Below are 21,612 nucleotides of genomic sequence, written 5' to 3'. Positions count from 1 at the left end.
TCTGCCTGCCTCCTGGCACCTGGATGGGCTTCGGTCCCCTCGTGCGGGGCTGGAAGCAGTGGGGGAGGTCACTGCTGTGCCAGTGGCTGCTGACGGATGGCCCCATTTACATCAAAGGCAGTTAGTATGCATGAAACCACTCAAGCATCGTTTGTTTCAGGGAGTCCAACCGGTCCATTTTTCAGTTCCTTTCTGGTTCAGGGTCAGAAGCAAATGAAGGATCTCAGATTGGCTTCATTTGGGGTCAGTGATGCTTCCTTCTTCATTTATAGCAAATTTGTTTAAAGTTATCACACTTTTACCATGTGGAAAGGTCCTTCTCTAAAGGCCAGGGAAGCTGTAGCAGGGCTGGAGCCCCTGGTGATGTCGCAGGCAAGTTCATGTGGATGGTCACAGTCACACACACCTGTGTGCAGTGAGGAGGCAGCCATGGGCAAACGTGCAGAGACGCCGGGCTCTGGACTGCTGGCCAAACCCAGGTCGGCTTGCAGTGCTGCTTAAATCCGATCTTAAAGGAGACAGCCCCTTTCCAGTTTGAGAAAAAGCTTCAGATTCCACTCCAGGACAGGAAATGATTAATATGATTTTGGAGTTCCACTCAAAAGATTGCTAACATTTGTGTGGTGCATTATAGTTTAAAAACAATCTCTTACTTGTCAATAATGAGGAAGATGTTATTGCCACTTAGTAAGGAAACTGAGTCTCTAATTAGTTTAATCAAATTTCATAGACAAAATAAAATAAAGTCATGTCATCAAAAAAAAGGAAAAGTTCTTTTTCCATGTAAAGAATTCATCAAAAATCATATTCTCAAGAAATGAGAACCAAAGTGCTGTGGCAAATGCAGCCATGGCAGCTGACCCAGTGTTTGGAAATTGGGGCCAAAAGCTCCTGTCTTTGTCTTTGAACATGGAGTAAAGGAAGTAGTGTTACCACTGGGCAGGTACGACGCTGCACATGCTCGGTAAGTTACTGGCCACAGTGGTGTGCGTCCTGTGTGTGCATCATGTTGCCCTGGCTTGACGTTTTTGCCTTGAGGTGATCTACATGGCCAGCTCCTGGTCCATGCTCAGGTCCAAGCCTCTATGTTACCCAAGAGCCTGCAGAACCAAGTTAAGCCTGCCTTCTGACTCTGCCCTTACACTGAGATGAAGAACTGAAAATCTTCATCTATAATGTTGCAAGGATTGAGGCTTCTGCTACTTCACACATGTAGCAAAACCACATTTCCTGGGGTCTGTATGGATGCATAAATTCTCACACACACAGAAGTCAAGCTCAAGAGGCAACTCATGGATTTCTTCTGATCTTCTACCTTCCACAGACATCATCTGGGCTGTTGTAGGATGATATTTAATTTGATGAGTTCTGCGTACCTGCTTTTCCTAGGAAAGGGGCCAGAATAACTTCATTATACACAGATCCCATATCAGAGATTTTCCTCCTTTATTTGAAGAGAAGAGACAGAGTTGATTGACAACTTAATTTCTAAGTCTTAGTGTCTCAGAATGACAAAACTGAGGCTTTGTGCTGATCTGCCTGTGGAATGAGGTTTTGTCAATGAGCCCCATCATTTAAAAACACTAAGTTGTCAATCTGAATAAAAGTAAAAACAATTAAACTCAGTAGACACACACAGGAGTTATATGCCTTCCTCATATTCCCAGAGATGGCTGCAAGGGTATGCAGACAAGAAGGGTCCCCACAGGACACCCTGTTGGAGTTTATTCATTTTATGTTAATAGCATGTTAGGGTCCAGAGTGAGAAGGGTCTGTGAGATAGACACACACCTGAGGCTGCTTAAGGCATTAGATGGGTGTCTTCTGTGACCGTCATGTCTCCGAGCAGATATATATATTCCTTGGAATATATTTAATCAGACGTTTCTTCCATTGAGACACACACATGATCACAGCGTCACCGCTCTCTCTGCCTCGGTGCTCTCATCATCTGATGTGGAACCGTCTGGCTCCCAAACTCAGGCATCTTACCTCGGTGCATTTCTGCCTGTAAGTGAGGTGACACCACTTTATTAAAGCATATAAACACGTGGTTCTTCAGCCCAGTGCAAAAATAAATGTTTTTTTTCCCCCACATTAATGCATGAAGGGCTGGAAGTGGCACGAGTGATTTCTAAATTTTGCAAGTAAAATTTCCTGAGAGACGTTAATAACATCTATTTTAGTGATTTTCAGCAAATAATAGTCAAGTTTCTGTACATATTCTGTATGAATATTGTGTGAAAGAGTGGGGATTATACCTATTAATGAAAATGAAAGGTGAGATAGGAGATGCTGTATATAACAAGGGCTATTAGTAAACCCAGACATGAAAACATATGGATCTATTTTGAACAAAAGGGAGCCATTGTGGCTCTTAAATGTGGCTAAATCCATCTGGGAGTATAGTTAAGGTAAAGTCTTCATCGCTGTGTTGTTATAATGATAAAGTAGAAGAGAAGCACTTAAGATCACTTTAGTTTTCAACTTAGAGAAGGCGATGGCACCCCACTCCAGTACTCTTGCCTGGAAAATCCCATGGACGGAGGAACCTGGTAGGCTGCAGTCCATGGGGTCCTAAGAGTTGGACAAGACTGAGTGACTTCACTTTCACTTTTCACTTTCATGCATTGGAGAAGGAAATGGCAACCCACTCCAGTGTTCTTGCCTGGAGAATCTCAGGGACGGGGGTGCCTGGCGGGCTGCCGTCTGTGGGGCCGCACAGAGTTGGACATGACTGAAGCGACTTAGCAGCAGCAGCAGCAGCAGCAGCTTTCAACTTCACAATTTCACTGCGCACCAAAGTGGGAATCTGGGAGGCAGGCACCTCTGCAATTAATGCACGCATTTAAAACTCCTGAACCTGCGATGCCATTCACAGGAAACACCTCCAGGAGATACCTGACCAGAGTAGCAACGTTACTGCCAGTTTCACATGGGGATGGGGTTCTAGCAAGACTTCTGAAATGCTTTCAGGCATGGGGGTCTCAGCCCTGGAGAAGGAGGAGGTGGACAGTGAGAACATCCCCCAGGAACTGCTTTCAAACCTGAGCCACCCACAGAGTTCCCCACGAAAATGGCTGAAAAGCAAAGTGAATGACAAGGACATTGTGATTGTCTGCAGACCTAAGCTAAACTGAGAGAACTTACCAGGTGTTTCATGGGACCTCCTTCTAGATGAGCTACTATTAGGAATCTTTTCCTGTCTGTGCCTCCCTGAACTCCTGAAAGTCTCCAGTGTTTGTAAGAGATGGTATCATCTAGCATTTGATGAGTTTCTCTGGCAAACTGTAGACCTCGTGGGCAGAAACCTCTACCCAGATCGTGGTTGGTCGGCTGCTGTCCCAAGGGGTGGTTGCCTTCTGCTGTCCACAATCATTTATAGACCAACCGTTAGTTGAGCGTTTCAGCCCTTTTCGTCTACAGCACCTGGGCCTGTCAAACTCTGTATTCGATGTGTCTACCCTGCACAGCCTTCTGTCTCACTGCTCCAAGTTGCAGAATCTCAGCCTTGGAAGGCCTCTGGCTTTCGAATCCCATTGTCAATAATCTTGCTCAGAACACAAATTTACTGCGACTAAACCTTTCTGGGTATTCTGCATTCTCTGAATCTGCCCTGAAGACTTTGCTGAACAGCTGTTCCAGATTGGATGAGCTGAACCTCTCTTGGTGCTATGACTTCACTGAAAAACACATACAGGTGGCTGTTGCACATGTGTCGGAGACCGTCACCCAGCTGAACCTCAGCAGGTACTGAAAGAACCTGCAGAGATCAGATGTCTCTACCTTAGCTGGAAGATGTCCCAATCTTGTCCACCTAGACTTAAGTGATAGTGTCATGCTGAAAAATGACTGCTTTCCAGAATTTTACCAACTCAACTACCTCCAACACCTATCATTCAGTTGGTGCTATGACATGATACCTGAAACTTTACTTGAACTTGCAGAAATTCCCACATTAAAAACACTACAAGTCTTTGGAATCATGCCAGACAGTACCCTTCAACTGTTAAAGGAAGCCCTCCCTCATCTACAGATTAATTGCTCCCATTTCACCACCATCACCAGACCAACCATTGGCAACAAGAAGAATCAAGAGACATGGGGCATCAAATGCTGTCACTGGAGAAGCCCGGTTATATATGAAGCCCCTGTTGCAAGATGGTGTCTCCTCTTTTCTTTGGGCAGGGAAAGTAGGCAGGAAGCCCAGTGTGGAGAGCCCAGCTATCTTTATTCTTGGTTTTCCATTGCCTTCTTTCTACAAGTATATTAAAGAAACATTGGAGAGAGAAAACTATGAAGTGTTGCTTTTTAGAAATGACTGTGAAAGCTTTTATCACTGCTACTTTTAAGAGTTCAAGCTCTATGCTTTTTGAAATTTTAGGGAGAGTGAGCCTATAATTTCAAGGTACCTTATATAGCAAAATTTGAACCATGTCTTCCAAGTTGCCATTCTTCATAAATCTGCTTAGAATCAAGCTTAAAAATCACTTCCAGCAAATCATTTTCGTAGCCTATATGGCAACTGAACTTTCTTCTATTTAATTTTTCAGCACTGCTTTATTATAAGACATAGGTTGCAAAAAATAATAAGCTATTTGTATTGTAAGCTAAAAAGAATGAGAATCATAGAGTAGATTTGCAGCAATCTCTTCTGAGGATGGCAAGAAAAATAGACATTTCAACTGTGCCTTTAGATTCGCAGTCATGTTGATGGAAACAAACAGCCCCAGGTCATTCACCTTAAAACCTAAATAAAGAAACAAACACTCTGCCAACCAGAGGTATAGAATTGGTATAGAATTTAAAGACTCAAAAGACAGTTTTCTATAACAGGTTAACCTGGGGTATCCTCTAATGCACATTAATGAAGTCTCCTTTATGTACAGTTGGGAAGGTCCCCTGCAGGAGGAAATGGCAACCCACTCCAGTATTTTTGCCTAGAGAATCCCGTGGACAGAGGAGCCTGGTGGGCTACAGTCCATGGGGTTGCGAAAAGCCAGATACAACTGAGACTAATACTACTCTACTCACAATTTCCAACAATCTAAAACTTTCCTGATATGAGCTTAAGCTAAAGGTGGTGGTAGATCAATTCTGCTTTTCTAAAGCAAACAACAGCAACAACAATCATTAACAACAATAATTCAGGATCCCAGCACAGTCAGTGAGCTCGTAAGAGGTACCAGGTCTTACCAGCCACCGTGGGTGCAGAGCAAGGAAACAGCATGTGTGACCTGCCTACTGGGAAGATGGCATCTACCAGAAAATTGCATTTATTTGGCAGATGTTTGGTGTCACCTGCTAAGTGTTCAGGGCTATCTTGGTGGTTCAGGGATAAAGAATCCACCTGCCAATGCAGGAGACATGGGTTTGATCCCTGGGTGGGGCAGATCCTCTGGAGGAGGAAATGGCAGCCCACTCCAGTACTCTTACCTGGGAAATCCCATGGACAGAGGAGCCTGGCGGGCTACAGTCCGTGGGGTCGCAAAGAGTCAGACACGACTGAGAAACTAAATAACAAAAACTGGGTGCCCAGCACTGGGAGGGCACCTCTGATCTTTCCGAGCTTACACTGTGGGGGGAGGAGATGAGGTAGGCAGTGCAAAGATGGATGCTGTGGTGAAGGCAGCCAGCTGCTGAGATGGAGAGAGAAGACGGGTGGGTGGGGGGCATGCTGACATTGTGAAGGCTTCAGACCCTGCCTAGTACTCACAGGTTTCTAAGTGTGTGCATTTTGAAATTGACTAAAACTAGCTTCACATGAAGGAGCATTCAGTTATATATGATTCTTTACATTGTTGGGGTTAACAAAGAGGCCCAGAGGTGGCATCATTTTCATTTGTACATGAACATATGAAGGGGAAAGCATACTTCTTGAGGGAAAGAGCTGGTGAGGACCCATGGGAAGAGCAGCAGAGATTGGACATTCCCCAGTTGGGGAGCCAGTCATGCTGGGTGATGGCCCTGGGCTCCTCATCCTCCACTCTTGTGCCTTCAAAGTTGACCTTGTCCCTGCTCTCTCAGGTTGGAAGATTCATGTGTTTCTTGTCATCGTCAGCCACATTTACCAAGGGCCCAGAAACACATTTTGTTTGCCATACGATCCTCATTCTGATCTGTCAGAGCCAGAGAATGGTGTCTGACCTCGCCCTCTCACAGGAGAGGGTGGAGCCAGGTGAGAAGGATGGAAGGAAAAGACAAGGTGACTGTTGTGGAAATGTGGAGAGCATGCTAAATCACTTCAGTCCTGTCCGACTCTTTGCGAACCCATGGACTGTAGCCTGCCAGGCTCCTCTGTCCAGGTAGAGTTCTCTTGTTGCCAGGATCAGAGCCTCCTAACTAGTCTTCATGCTTCTACCCCTGTTTTCTCAGACACTGTTCATGACACAGTAGCCAGAGCATACATTTTAAAAAAATCAAATAAGATGTCACTCTCTGCTCAAAATCCTCTGCTTCCTTGGGAGTGAAGGCCAATTCCTTACATCCCAGGTCTTAGACTGTCCGAACCCTGAATGCACCATGGACTCCACCTCCTCGGGGCTCTTGTGAGCTGCTCTCCCACACCCATAGCAGACGCTGGGAGAGCTGCATCCTTACCCACCAGCCTCCTGAGGGCTCCTCAGCTTTGAGGATTTTCCTTCTCCGGGGATCTTCTTGACCCAGGAATTGAACCCAGGTCTCCTGCATTGTAGGCAGATTCTTTACCGTTTGAGCTATCAGGGAAATTAGTTCAGAAACCAGTCAATCTTAAAGGAAATCAACCCTGAATATTCATTGGAAGGACTGATGCTGAAGCTGAAGCTCCAACACTTTGGCCACCTGATGCAAAGAGCTGACTAATTGGAACAAAACCCTGATGCTGGGAAAGATTGAGGGCAGGAGGAGAAGGGGGTGACAGAGGATGAGATGGTTGGATGGCATCACCGACTCAATGAATGTGAGTTTGAGCCAATTCTGGGAGATAGTGAAGGACAGGGAAAGCTGGTATGCTGCAGACCATGTGGTCGCAAAGAGTTGGACATGACAGAGCAACTGAACAGCAACAACGGGTACAGACCAGGGATTCAAATCTCAAGATTTTGAGTTTCTCTGCTTGAGGGCTGTCCTGTGGCTGGGGGACTGGGCTTAGCCTGCACGGAGCTTGTCAGAAGTGCCGGGAGGGACCTCACCTGATGGGGAGAGCAATACCCCAGCTTCAAGTCCTGGTGTGGCCATTCCCAGGTGTGTTTCTGAGTCCCCCATGGAGTTGAACCTCAAATGCCCATAGTGGTAATTCAGTCATCAGCACAGACTTTGTTCTCCTATTTTAAGCCATTGTATGATTAGAATATTTAATATGAATCAACCATGTATTACTGAAATTAACCCAATTTTCTCATGACAGATTATTTTTTTGGTATTTTATAAGTTTACAAATATTTTGCTTAGGATTTTGTGTCTAAGTTCAGACCTAAGATTATTCTGGAATTTTATTCCTCCCATTGTTTTTTCCCCTGGTTTTGATATCATGATTCTATTTAACCTCATAAAGCTAATTGGAGAGTGTGACCTCTTTTTCTGTTCTCTACATGCGTTTGCATATGATTGGAATCATCTGTTTGTTAATGCTCTGGTGAAATTCATTTGTTAAACCTTCTGGAACTGTTGGTTTGCTTTTCAGGGGAGAATTTTATGTAGCATCTCAATTTAGTTAATGCTATGAGACCATTAGACATCTAGATAATTCTGAGTCAAGCTAAATGTTTACATGTTTAGAGGAATCTGCTTGTTTAACTAATCTTCGAATGTATAGGCATAAAGTTGTTTCTATTATTTATATTCTTAATGCCTCTATGAGTAATTCCCATTTTGAGTATTGTTTATTTGCAAGATTTTTCTTGTTGATTATTGTTACCTGATGTTTCCCTTCTTAGAGAAGCTTTTTAAGACAGCTTTGACTGTTGAGCCTCTCAATTTTATCTTTATTTTTATTGCATTAATACCTGCTATTTATTAGTTGCTTTCTTTTCTTTATGATTATTCTGTTTATTTTTCTAACTTCTTAAACTGGCTGTATACTTGTATACTCACTGCTTTTCTTTTTCATGTAAAGTCTACTACATTTAAGGCCTCAGTGGATAATGTTTTCCATATCCCTTAGGTTTTAAGACTTTGTATTTTTGTTATCTTTCTGTAATGATGTTGTTTTTAATTGCCATGTACTCAGTGAGTGATTTAAACACATTGTAAATTTTAGTTTTCTAATATTTGTCTTTCAAGTTATTCTTTCTTATTGATTTCTACCTTAACTACCTTATGCTTAAAAAACATGGTCTTATGATGTTAATTCTTTGGTATTTATTTTCCAGTCAATATTCTATGTATGTTTTTTTTAAAAATTGGGTTCTATATATGTCTGTTAGCTCAGGTTTGTGTATTTTTAATTATCTACAGCCTTACTTATCTTTGTGTTATCAGTCACTTACTGGGGAAATTAAAGTCTACATCATGATAAGAGCTTTGTTGATTCATATTAGAGTTCTCTAAATTTCTGCTTTATATATTTTGAGGCTGTGTTATTAGATGCTTGCAAGACTAGAAGTGGTGTGTGTTCCTGATAAACTGACTTTTTTGTCATATAATGGCAAGTTATATGATTTTTGTTTATTTTCTCTTGCCTTATTTTAAACTGATAGTTTTTTTCCCTCAATCAATACTTCTTTCTCTTATTGGTTACCCTAGAAATGTTCATATACATGTTTTACATAATACATTTAAAATTAATCAGTACCCTTACCATCCTCTCAGATAATATAGCTACAGGCTTCTTTAAATCAAACCCTCTCCTCCTGACTTCAAAGTGGAGCTTCCCCACATTAGATGTTATTATTACTGCTTTATAAAGTCAGTGTTTATTTAGTTTGCTTGTATATTAACCCTCTTCTTAATTCATTAATCCTTTTGCACGTCAGACTTTCATTTTTTAAAATATTTTAAACTTTAATTTTAAATCTTGTATGTAATTATAGTTCAGGTTTGACTAAAGACCTGTTCCTTTAGGAAAAGTTGTATTTGTTTACCCCAGGCAGCAAACCAGACTGCTGTAAAGTCTTCACTTGGATTTGGTGGGGGGGATTCATGCACCAAACCCACATGCTGCTGCTGCTGCTGCTAAGTTGCATCAGTTGTGTCTGACTCTGTGAGACCCCATAGACGGCAGCCCACCAGGCTCCACCGTCCTGGGGATTCTCTAGGCAAGAACACTGGAGTGGGTTGTCATTTCCTTCTCCAACGCATGAAAGTGAAAAGTGAAAGTGAAGTTGTTCAGTCGTGTCCGACTCTTAGCGACCCCATGGACTGCAGCCTACCAGGCTCCTCCGTCCATGGGATTTTCCAGGCAAGAGTACTGGAGTGGGGTGCCATTGCCTTGAGGGACTGACTATTGCTTCTCCTCATTCCTCCTCCTTCTTGGAGGAGGGAGTGCTCACCAGGGTTGTCAGATTGGTGGCTTCCTCCCACCTTCACTCAGAGTCAGGCCCAGAGCAGTGGAGTTCACTCCCATTATACCTGCCAGTGCAGGAGACCTGGGTTTGATCCCTGGGTTGGGAAGATCCCTTGGAGAAGGGCATAGCAACCCACTCCAGTATTCTTGCCTGGAGAATCCCCATGGACAGAGGAGCCTGGCGGGCTACAGTTCATAGAGTCGAAAAGAGCTGGACCTGACTGAGGGACTGAGCAACTGAGTGCACACACACACACACACACACACACACACACACACACGGCCTTGATGAGGTATATTTTTACTAATCTTCATTTAGGGTGTTTCTCTCTGTTGGTCCAGGCTTTGCTAATGGTTTGAGGCGGGTGTAATATCGGTAAGTCACTTCTCTGAGTTGTACAGCCAGAGGTTCTCTGTCGTATTTCTGCAGAACTAACTAAAACCAAAGCTCCTGGGAACCAGGGACGGGCAGATGTCCCTGGAATTGTTGTCTTTCTCATAGATTAATGTTCTTTCTTTCATCATTTTGTTTACGTTTAAAAACATTCTGTATTTTTATTTTTCATGGAAAGTTTTTTTTTAATTACACAACTGACTCTAAATATTGCCAGCAAATGAAAACTACACAATGCCTCTTCTCTATGAAAAAGCCTCGTTTTCTGAATTTCTGATGCCAGGGGACAATTATTATGCTCATTTCTGGCTGGAGATCAGTTAGTAGGATAGTGGCAATGTTTAGATCAAAATCCATAAGCAGTCGAAAATTCGTGGCTGTCACCATCATTAGCAGATGTGGTATTGTTGGTATTGGCTTGGAAATGCCATCTACCTAGTGTATCTTTGCAAAATAAGTCATTTTTGCAGTATTTTCTGAATTGTTATAAGATTGTGCAAAAGGTGACAGTGTGTCATGCCCACTTCAATAATGGGATTGCTATCAAGTCTATGTGGTTGTCCTGGAAACAGAGAAAGTTAAGGGTTATGGGATAAAAATGGTCACAAAAGATCACCGCTTCCTCATATGGAAATATATTCATGCCAGCAACAAAGCCTGAAAAACGTAATAGGAATTTTAAAAGGAATCCTGGAGTTCAGAGATGACCTTAAAATGCTTTTGTTAGTTAACACTTTCTAAGTATTGCTAGTAGTAGGGTTAATAACCTATTAGTTCTGATTCTATCTTTTTAAAATGAATTAATTCATGTATTTATTTTTTGGTTGCCCTGGGTCTTTATTGCTGCAGCTGGCTTTCTCTAGTTGTAGTGAAAGTGAGAGTGTTAATCACTCAGTTGTGTCCAACTCTTTGTGACCCCCACGGATGGTAGCCCCCAGCCCATCCTCTGTCCAGGGGGTTCTTCAGGTAGGAATATTGGAATGGGTAGCCAGTCCTTTCTCCAGGGCATCTTCCCAACCCAGGGATCAAACCCGGGTCTCCTGCATTGCAGGCAGATTCTACGATCTCTAGTTGTAGGGAGGGGACTATTCTTTGTTGTGGTGCTTGGGTGTCTCCTTGCTTCTCTTGTCGAACTCAGGCTCTAGGGTCTTGGGCTCAGTAGTTGCAGAAAGAGTGGGCTCAGTAGTTGTGGCTCATTGGCTTAGTTGCTCCACAGCATGTGGGATCTTCCCTGACCAGGGATTGAAACTGTGCCCCTGCATTGGCGGGCAGATTCTTACCCACTGGACCACAAAGGAAGTCCTGGATTCTACTCTTAAAGTTGCAATTTGCCAGCATTAACCTTGATGGTAAGTACACTAGTTTACATGTTTAACATGTTTTAAAAAGCAAATGTATTCTTACTTTAAATTCTCTTTGGGACAAGGCATAGCCTATATAATCAAAATCACAAGCAGACTGAATATCTTTCTTCTGAGGTCTAAGAACATCAAGAGATGGGAACTCCTTCCCTTGGTTTGAAATCTCAAACCAAGGAGGAGGAAAGTACTAAATGTTGCAGCGGAGGAAAGTACTAAATTCTGCTGTTTTGAGTATTATTTTAATTTAATATTAAACAGATATCCATGATTTTTCATGACTTCAGGGACTGGAAGCAGGAGAGGATGTAAGGTGACCCGTTAAGAAATAGGGCTCACGATGAGCAGGGAAAAAATTGAGTGTGTCAGACCCTGGCCCCCTTCACATGGGAAAGTGTTAGCCATTCTGAGCAGGCTTGCTCACAAACTGCCCTCTACCCTCATCCATCCTCAGATAATCTGAAGTCTCAAACACAGCTGAAACATTAGGTGTTTTTTAGTTTTGAACATAATTTGGACAAATAATTTATTGTTTTTGACTTTCAAAGTAGATAAGTCCCTGTGGAGTTAGAAGGGCTGGACTTGGTCTAGGGAACAGTGATAGAGCCGGTTGTTGGGGGATGGTGGGGGTTCTGGGTGCAGATTCCGAGTTGGGACCTGGAGGAGGGAAATACAGGGTCCCAGATGTCAGTCAGAGTTTATCTACAAGAACTGGGAAAATCTTTCTGGGCTTCTTGGAGGACATCCTGTTCAGATACGTGTGTGTGTGTTTCTTCCAGAATTATGGCTCCCAGGAGAAGAGCATCTGGTGTTGGTTTCTTGCCCCATTGGTGGGCTCTGACCTTCCAAATTTTAGAAACTTCCAGCCTCTCTTTCATCTAGCTTCAGTGGTCTATGGGTGAGAAGCATTGTGCTCTGGTGCTATGAAAAATCTCGTGTTTATAACTGCTTGTGATTTGCCCAGCAATAGGGACCACAGCTTTTATCACCTTCACAAAATGGTTTTTGATACCCTCTCCCTAAAAACATATTAAATGATATATTATAACAGCCTGCCTTACAGATCAGTCTGCTTAGTTGCTAGAATTCAGGGCACCTTTTCTATGATTCCGCCAACTTTTTAGTTAGAAGGATGATAATTTACCACTGATAAACATCCGTTTGCGCTGTCCGTACGTTTCAATAATGAAGAAACTATGACTGTTTGGCCCTTCAACTGTGATGGATTGGATTTGGCAAAGCTTGATGATATGACACACCAAATGCACTGAGACGAAATTGCTTCCAAGTTGATAAACTGAAACAAATGAATTTCAACTTGAAGTGAACTTTAACAAAAGTCATCCATCTCAGTTATGATTTATTTTTTAAAAGGACATAATAGACAATATTATAATCTAGATAGTAGAAGATGGTGTGCAATTTTCTATTCACAAGGTTAAAAAGCTTTTATTCACCCATGTAGTTTCCCCATTTCCAAGTTCATTGGGTGTATCTTAAGATTTTACTTGTAGTAAAAAAAAAAAGACATAGAAGTACCCCTCCAATTATTTTTAAGTATTCTAATTTAAATTTTATATCAGTTAGTATCTAGGATTTTGACTAAACATCATAGAGAAACCAAACCTGCCAATACTGGTGGGTATTTGACCTGGCAAAATAAGTAATGTTTTTAGTAAAAAAAAAAATCAGGATTTAAATGTTATAAAACTGTATATGGTTTGGCTTAAGATAAAAAACTTTTCTCTGTTTATTTGACATATTTAGACAAGTAAATATGTAAAATTTAAGTAAAATTTCATTGTCTTATTAATAAATAAATAGCTTCCTATGAATTCAAAAAGTTGGGAGAAGAGAAAATAATGCACCACTTATTAAACTATGAAATTAACTGGATGGTGTTTTTACAGACTTCAAAGTATGAGTGTACATGTGCTTAAAAATTGGGTTGTTATTTGTTAGTTCGATGGCTTTTTGGAAATTGATTTCTTACGTATCAAAGCTATGTGCCATTAGGATGTAATGTGGTGTTGCCATGAAACCAGGGTTTTCTGCTTTCCATTTCTGTGTTTACGGTTAGGTGTTTAACAAGATGAAGTGAACAGGGTTCACTTCCCACCTCCTCCCCTTACTTATTGTACATTATTGAAAATTATCTGTTTTATGGCAGAAAAATAGGTTGTATCACAGAAATACCATGCAACTCTTTTTTTCCATCTATTTTTTGTTACATTCATGAACGAAATTTTGCTTGAGAAATGCTGGTTTCTGAAAACTAAGTTTGGAGGTAAACGGCATACATATTTCACATACATATATTTTAATATATTTAACATACACATTTATGTAATATATACATACATGTGTATATAGATACGAATGTTTTACCTACATACATATATGACTTTAACCTTTTTTGATGTATTTTCTTCTAAAGGCAACCTGACCAGCACACAAACATCCATTATCACATTTCAAGGATGAATGTGTAGAAGTGGAATACTGCTTTGTGATGATTGCATTTGATATGTTTCCGTCTTTTAATTTTAATTACTTTTGATGCTTCTGCTAGTGGTTGATTTATCCTTCTTTAGCTGCTGTAAGGAAAGATGTCAAGTTGTCTGGTTTAAGGTGAGAAGTATTATTTCTACAGAGGCCATCAGTGTTGAGAGGGTACCCAGATATGTGATGGAATCACTGAAGAGAGGCATGTCAATGGGTTACACAAGTGCTGAACTCCTCTGAAGCATTGTGGAATAAAATATATGAGAAATAAAGGATTTGTCATTAAGATTTTTAATGAATTGCCTTGTTAATCCATACGCTGTATGTGTGTTACAACAGTTCTAGGCTTAATTAGTGTACTTGATGATTATGTGTATTTTCTGATGTACACACTGATTAAGCATTGTCCACACACAGGGGCTGGAAACAAGATTAGTCTTTAAAGTAGTATCTAGTCATCTAACCCAGGACTCAGGATGCAAATAGATCAACTTACATAAAATTAAATTAGTTCTGATACAACCGATTTTGTCCGAGCAGCTGGTGTCACATTTTAAGCAACGTTCTCTTGTTGTAAGAAATAAAGGGCTTCTGTTGGCAGAACCTTATATCCTTTTAAGCTTAAAAAACTCTAGGCAGACAGTGTTAGAGTTGAACCAAAAGTCTGAGACACCAGGAATCATGGAATATTTTCACTTAACTCATTGCACTGTGGTGTTGTAGAAATGCGGTTTATTACGCTATTTCGACAGCTGGGGGACTGAGTGCCAGGCTCAAAATGCTTTTCCTGATAGTCTTCTGTTTTTAGGCATTTACAACTTTTGTAGATTTTCTCTCATACTGAGATTCTTCGGAGAGTCTTTTAGGTCATATATTCAAACATACAGTGAACTCTTCTCTGCTTGAATTTGCAAATACTTTAGGTATTTTATCTTTTCTCTCTTTTGTTCAATAACTACGTTTCAATAACCTCAGATATGCAGATGACAGCACCCTTATGGCAGAAAGTAAAGAGGAACTCAAAAGCCTCCTGATGAAAGTGAAAGTGGAGAGTGAAAAAGTTGGCTTAAAGCTCAACATTCAGAAAATGAAGATCATGGCATCCAGTCCCATCACTTCATGGGAAATAGATGGGGAAATAGTGGAAACAGTGTCAGACTTTATTTTTTTGGGCTCCAAAATCACTGCAGATGGTGACTGCAGCCATGAAATTAAAAGACGCTTACTCCTTGGAAGGAAAGTTATGACCAACCTAGATAGCATATTCAAAAGCAGAGACATTACTTTGCCAACAAAGGTCCGTCTAGTCAAGGCTATGGTTTTTCCTGTGGTCATGTATGGATGTGAGAGTTGGACTGTGAAGAAGGCTGAGCGCCAAAGAATTGATGCTTTTGAACTGTGAAGTTGGAGAAGACTCTTGAGTGTCCCTTGGACTGCAAGGAGATCCAACCAATCCATTCTGAAGGAGATCAGCCCTGGGATTTCTTTGGAAGGAATGATGCTAAAGCTGAAACTCCAGTCCTTTGGCCACCTCATGCGAAGAGTTGACTCACTGGAAAAGACTCTGATGCTGAGAGGGATTGGGGGCAGGAGGAAAAGGGGACGACAGAGGATGAGATGGCTGGATGGCATCACTGACTCGGTGGACGTGAGTCTGGGTGAACTCTGGGAGTTGGTGATGGACAGGGAGGCCTGGCGTGCTGTGGTTCATGGGGTCGCAAAGAGTCGGACATGACTGAGCGACTGAACTGATTGAAAGTCAAATTTAGCATTTAAGAAGTTAAAGACCAGAAGTTTGTTTGAAAATTACCTGCAACATTGCCAAGAAAGCAATTGTCCTTCATTTGTGTGTGTTTCACATGTTTGTGGGGTATCTCTGACTGGATGTTCTATGCTGTTGTATGTGCTGGGTTGTGTGGAAGATGCTTTCTGCTCTCAGGAAAAAGGATGAGTCAGCGGGGAATAAATTTGGGAGGGGGGAAAAGATAGCTGCAGGGGGCTGAGTGAAATTGGAGGTAGTCACAGCGCATGAGTGGAGAACAGAGAGCTCAAAAGGAAAATGCTTTTTGTGAATGATAGAGAGACTCACTCACATAACTTAGGTAGGATCCATTTCCTGCAAAACCTCCCATGTCAGTTTCACAACCTTTTCGAACAAAGTCTTGAGATGTTCTTGTCCTTCCATAAAAATGTGTCGCATCATGTTCAGTTTTCACTGCGTCATCTGTAGACACTGCCATAGTTTTTTTGTGGGGGGGAGGCTACAATGGTTTTAGTTGCAGAATGTGGGATCTAGTTCCCTGACCAAGGATCAAACCCAGACCCCCTGCATTGGGAGCACATTCTTAGCCAGTGGACCACCAGGGAAGTCCCTACTGCTGTGGTTTAAAAAGTCAGTGTCACATCTATATGTTTATGTGTGACATTTCTTTTTTCTTTTTCTTTTTTGTTTTTAAGCTTTTTATTTTGTACTGGGATCTTCCCATGTGGCACAGTGGTAAAAAGTCTGCCTGCCAATACAGGAGACCTGGGTTTGATCCCTGTGTCAGGAAGATCCTCTAGAGTAAGAAATGGCAACCTGCTCTAGAACTCTGGCCTGGAAAATCCCATGGACAGAGGAGCCTGGTGGGCTACAGTCCGTGGAGTCACATAAGAGTTGGACATGACTGAGCAGGCACACTACTACTTATAGCGAATTAACAATGTTGTCATGGTTTCAGGTAAACAGCAAAGGGACTCAGCCATACATATACATATATCCATTCTCTCCCAAACTCCCCTCCCATCCAGGCTGCCACATGACATTGAGCAGAATTCCATGTGCTATTATATGTGACATTTCTATCCATCTTTATTTATTTGCTAGATTTAAGGTTGCATTATAATTTTGAGGACCTTTTTTTTTTTAAGTTCTCTTTGATGGATAGTTATCCCACTGCTCTTATGCATGTTGTATTTGAGCTCATAGAATTCTTTTCTCTATTCATTTAATAAAGTGTTTAAAAAAGTAAAATTAAAAAAAGAAAAAACCTCTGATGTCATGAATCCATGGACTTTAGGGGGATGAGTGGGTTGGGGGAAAAGACATAAAGTGAGGATGTTGAGTGTCCATTGATAAGCCCCTTGGAGAAGGCGATGGCACCCCACTCCAGTACTCTTGCCTGGAAAATCCCATGGATGGGGGAGCCTGGTGGGCTGCAGTCCATGAGGTCATGAAGAGTCGGACACAACTGAGAAACTTCACTTTCACTTTTCACTTTCATGCATTGGAGAAGGAAATGGCAACCCACTTCAGTGTTCTTGCCTGGAGAATCCCAGGGACGGGGGAGCCTGGTGGGCTCCCATCTATGGGGTCGCATAGAGTCAGATACGACTGAAGTGACTTAGCAGCAGCAGCAGCAGTGAGTGCATAGGGAACAGCACCTTAAGGAGAAGTGTTTAGCCAATTACTGACTCAGGATTGGAGGATAGACAAGGACACTTCTGCATCAGTAGTGATAGGTGACAGTACCCCAGTGTCACTGCAGGGGAATGCCATCTGGAAGGTGATCAAATCCTTTAAACATATCTAGACAATTTAGTGAAGCATTTTCATCTTTGAGAATCTTCTCTTAAAAAAAAAAAAACAAAAAACCCCTAATAGGAAAAAAAAAAAAAAAAACTTCCAACTAAGGATGTTCACCACAGCATTGTTTATAATGGACAAACAGTTAACACTCCTGTCATGCAGTGGGGGAAGACAGCTATCCACAGAACAGACGTTTGATGGAATTAAGTTTGATGGAATTAAGCTATTTTCCTGGAGAAGATCATCAGTTGTGCTTTGTAGAATGCATTCACCTGTTCACCTGTGTGTTGTAGTTCAACCTATAGGTTTCCTGGGAATAACCCCCCAGTCCGTCTATAAATAGAGGTTAAAGGATTGCCTTGACAGTGTACAGCCCTGGTTAGGGGCGTGGGTTTTCCCAGAGTGGGGTCTCTATTTGCCTTGATGGTGTTACAGGGCTGCGCTCCAGGAGGGAGGATCATGAGAGCAACGCTGCCAGCCATGGTCTAAATCCTCTCTCCTAGGAATGATATATGATGAAGGTCACTAAAGGATATTTTAGATATTCTAAAGTATATTCCTAGACTGAGTTACAGCAGCAAAGCTCCATCCAGCTTGGAGTCCATGCTCTATAGGTTGATGTCATCAGCCTGTCCTGAGTGACGGCGTGAAGTCTGTGTGTGTCAGGGAGGATGTGGCTGAGTGCAGTGTGCATCTCGGGATGAAGGTTCTTCCTGATGGAGCTGCAGTCCAGCTGGCCTCGCCACTGGTGGTGGCTGCACTTCTCAGGGCAGGGGTCTGTTGTGAGGTTTCAGGTACTGCGGACCACGCCCTGCTGCCCAGGGCTGCTGCCACATGCACAGTGAGGGCACAGGGCTTTCTGTTCTGCTTCCTTCAGCCATCTCCCTCCCTCCTTCTATATTCTGCAGCTTGGCTTCTCCTTCCTTTACTCCTCCGTTAGATTTATTATGACAGTCTTGCCTTTTGTGAGTTCTTATATGCTGCTTTAAGTTCCTTCTGTAACGAGCATCACACATCACACTAGCAAGTAAGTAAATAGATCACGGTTGCTCCTTTGAAGAAACTCTACGACAAACCTAGACAGTGTATTAAAAAGTAGAGACATCATCTTGGCCAATAAAGGTCTGTATAGTCAAAGCTATGATTTTTCTAGTAGCCATGTATGGATGTGAGAGTTGGACTCTAAAGAAGGCTGAGCACCAAAGAATTGATGCTTTCCAAATGTGGTGAAGGAGAAGACTCTTGGAGTCCTTTGAACAGCAATGAGATCAAACGAGTTAATCCTAGAGGAAATCAACCCTGAGTATTCATTGGAAGAACTGATGCTGAAGCTGAAGTTCCAATATTTTGGTCAACTGTTGAAAAGAGCTGACTGATTAGAAAAACACTCTAATTCTAGGAAAGATTGAGGGCAAGAGAAGAAGGGGGCAACGGAGGATGAGATGGTTGGATGGCATCACCGACTCAGTGGACATGAGTTTGAGCAAACTCCAGGAGATAGTGAAGGACAGGGAAGCCTGGTGTTCTGCAGTCCATGGGGACACAATGAGTTGGACACGACTCAGCGACTAAACAATAACAAAATAGACTGGCAGTCTTCTGTGCTCCAGCCTGGTTACCCAGTGATCTGGAGGTGTGGGGGAGATGCTAAGAGGTGCCTCTAGCCTCATGCATGTCCTTAGTCTGCTCCAGAGTTGGGGGCCAGCCAAAGAAGGAAATCGTTCAGTCATGTCCGACTCTTTGCAACCCCATGGAAGGCTTCCCTGATAACTCAGTTGGTAAAGAATCCATCTTCAATGCAGGAGATCCTAGTTTGATTCCTGGGTCAGGAAGATCCACTGGAGAAGGGATAGGCTACCCACTCCAGTATTCTTGGGCTTCTCTTATGGCTCAGCTGGTGAAGAATCCACCTTCAATGCAGGACACCTGGGTTCAATCCTTGGGTTGGGAAGATCCCTTGGAGAAGGGAATGGCAACCTACTCCAGTATTCTAGCCTGGAGAATTCCATGGACTGTATAGTCCATGGGGTTGCAAAGAGTTAGACATGACTGAGCAACTTTCACTTTCACTTTTTTTCAAGGAAGGAACTGGTCTCTATCTTAGTCAGTACTTTGTGGAGTAGGTGAGACAGTAAAAAGTTGACTCAGGAGTCTCAGGAGGGATGCTATCCCAATTGTGGTTTCTATCCCGATTGACACTTGATGTTTGGAAATGAAGAGGGCTGGGGAATACATTCTTCATGGACAGACACGTTCACACTGGATCCACATGCTCTCTGCTCTTCCCCAATATTTGAATTTTGTCATAATCATTGAATACAGAGTGAAGGGTTATTAGCTCACTCTCTTCTGTCCAAAGGGAACTTGCAAATGAGATGAAGAAGCAACCATAAATTTCTACATCGGGGTGTGCTAGGCTTGTTTTGAATATTTTCATAACTGCTTCTTCTTCATCTCACTCTGATCTCAACTGTCAGTGCCAAGATGAATTGTATGTCGAGATGAAAGGTAGGAGCGAGACAGCAGTTGAGGGAATCCCAGGGAAGATGCATCCGAGATCCACTCGGGGCAGCAGCAGAGGATGTCTCTGCTCTTTGCCACAGAGGTTGACAGCCTGCGCTCCTTGTATTCCAAGTGAGGGGGGGGGGCTTACAATCTGTAGGGGCACAGAGCACGTAGACACTTGTCTTAAATATGAGCTGCGTGGTAACCACTCTGCTGTGTGTTTGATGAGTTGATGCTTTGTATCTTCTCACTAGACCAAGAAGTCATGGAGGACGAGGACCTTTTGGTCCATCATCTTCCCTGAATCCTTCTGGGGAGGCCGTGGGGTTTCCCATTCACCTCTGAGTTTGAGGGAGACTTAGTAGCCTTGGCCCCATGGCTAATTCCCACTAACTTATCCTTCAAATTTTGAAAATTCCAGTTTTTGTGAAGTTGACGTGATCCTTATCACCCATTACTGCCCTTTGTGGTCCCTGCATGTTCACAGAAGTTCCAGCCCCACACACTGCTTCCTTTTCACCTCGCTCTTCAGGCTGCTCTTGGTGTTACGGTCACCATCTCTGTACTGGCCCCTTGATTCCTTGACCTCCCCACCTTCAGTGATCTTTCCCTCTAACCCCCTCAGGGTCCATTCAACCCCCTACGTGACACTCGTGACCTTGTCATCACCAGTAGCTACCACCTGGCAGAGTGGGTATTGTAAGCACCCTGTCTCCTGATTGTTTTCTCTCTTGTACAATGCAGGTGCCACAGCCCATCCTCATGCACCGTGGCAGCCCTCCTTTGCCCCACCTGCACCCTCCTGCACTCACCAGTCTACAGCAAGCTCCTCAGCTCTGTGCCTGTGCCCAGGCACCCTAGCAGGGCTGGAAAACCTGACTTCATGGAGCCTCTGTCTTCCCAACCCCAGCACTCCTTAACTTCTAAATAACAGAATCAGATGGGAACTTCTGGTCTCATCCTCCACTGGGCGTGAGTGCAGAGACTTGACAAGTACTTGTGAAGTATTTGCATCCACAAAGTTTAAAAACAGGTGTCGCACTCTAGGGCTTCCCTGGTGGTGGAGTGGTAAAGAATCTGTCTGCAATACAGGAGACATAAGAGATGCAGGTGTGATCCCTGGGTCAGAAAAATTCCCCGGAGAATGGAATGGCAACCCACTCCAGTATTCTTCCCTGGGAAATCCCATGGACAGAGGAGCCTGGCAGGCTACAGTCTATGAGATTGCAAAGGAGTCGGACATGACTTAGCGACTAAACAATGACAGTAACAACATCTCAATATAACCTCCATAAACCAGAGGCTTGTAGAATTAACTGCAATATCTTCTAACATTAGTGGTTTACAGGTCTATCTTAACACTTTGGGATTATTTATTTAGCTTTTTTCTCTGCAAAGATTAAAGTATTTCAGAGCCATCTATAGGTCCGCCTAGGAGCTGATTTAGATGGAGGAGAAGAGACAGAAATGACACTTCTTCCCCATAAGAGATGGAAGAATCCAGTCACCCAAATCACAGCACTGTCATCCCCTGTCGTTTTCCCAGTGGGGATGTGTGCAGAAAACAGAAACCACACTAACTACCTAAACCATTAGTTCCTCACCTCACCACAGTGAAGAACCCAGACTTCCCAGGTGGGACTAGTGGTAAAGAACCCGCCTGCCAATGCAGGAGACATAAGAGACATGGGTTCGATCCCTGGGTTGGGAAGATCCTCTGGAGAATGGCATGGCAACCCATTGCAGTATTCTTGCCTGGAGAATACAAGGGACATAGGAGACTGGAGGGCTATAGTCC

At 42.8% G+C, this 21,612-nt stretch overlaps 1 pseudogene; it reads left to right on the top strand.

Moving 5' to 3' along the window:
- The first annotated feature begins 2,864 nt into the window (after window positions 1-2,864).
- Window positions 2,865-21,612, top strand: part of LOC129626888 (S-phase kinase-associated protein 2-like) — a 48,104-nt pseudogene continuing 29,356 nt past the window's right edge.

This window comes from Bubalus kerabau, chromosome 14 (assembly GCF_029407905.1).
Source record: "Bubalus kerabau isolate K-KA32 ecotype Philippines breed swamp buffalo chromosome 14, PCC_UOA_SB_1v2, whole genome shotgun sequence".
In the NCBI taxonomy this organism is placed as follows: Eukaryota; Metazoa; Chordata; class Mammalia; order Artiodactyla; family Bovidae; genus Bubalus; species Bubalus kerabau.
Note: the sequence above shows the minus strand (reverse complement) of the source record. Positions and strands in the feature narration are given on the sequence as shown.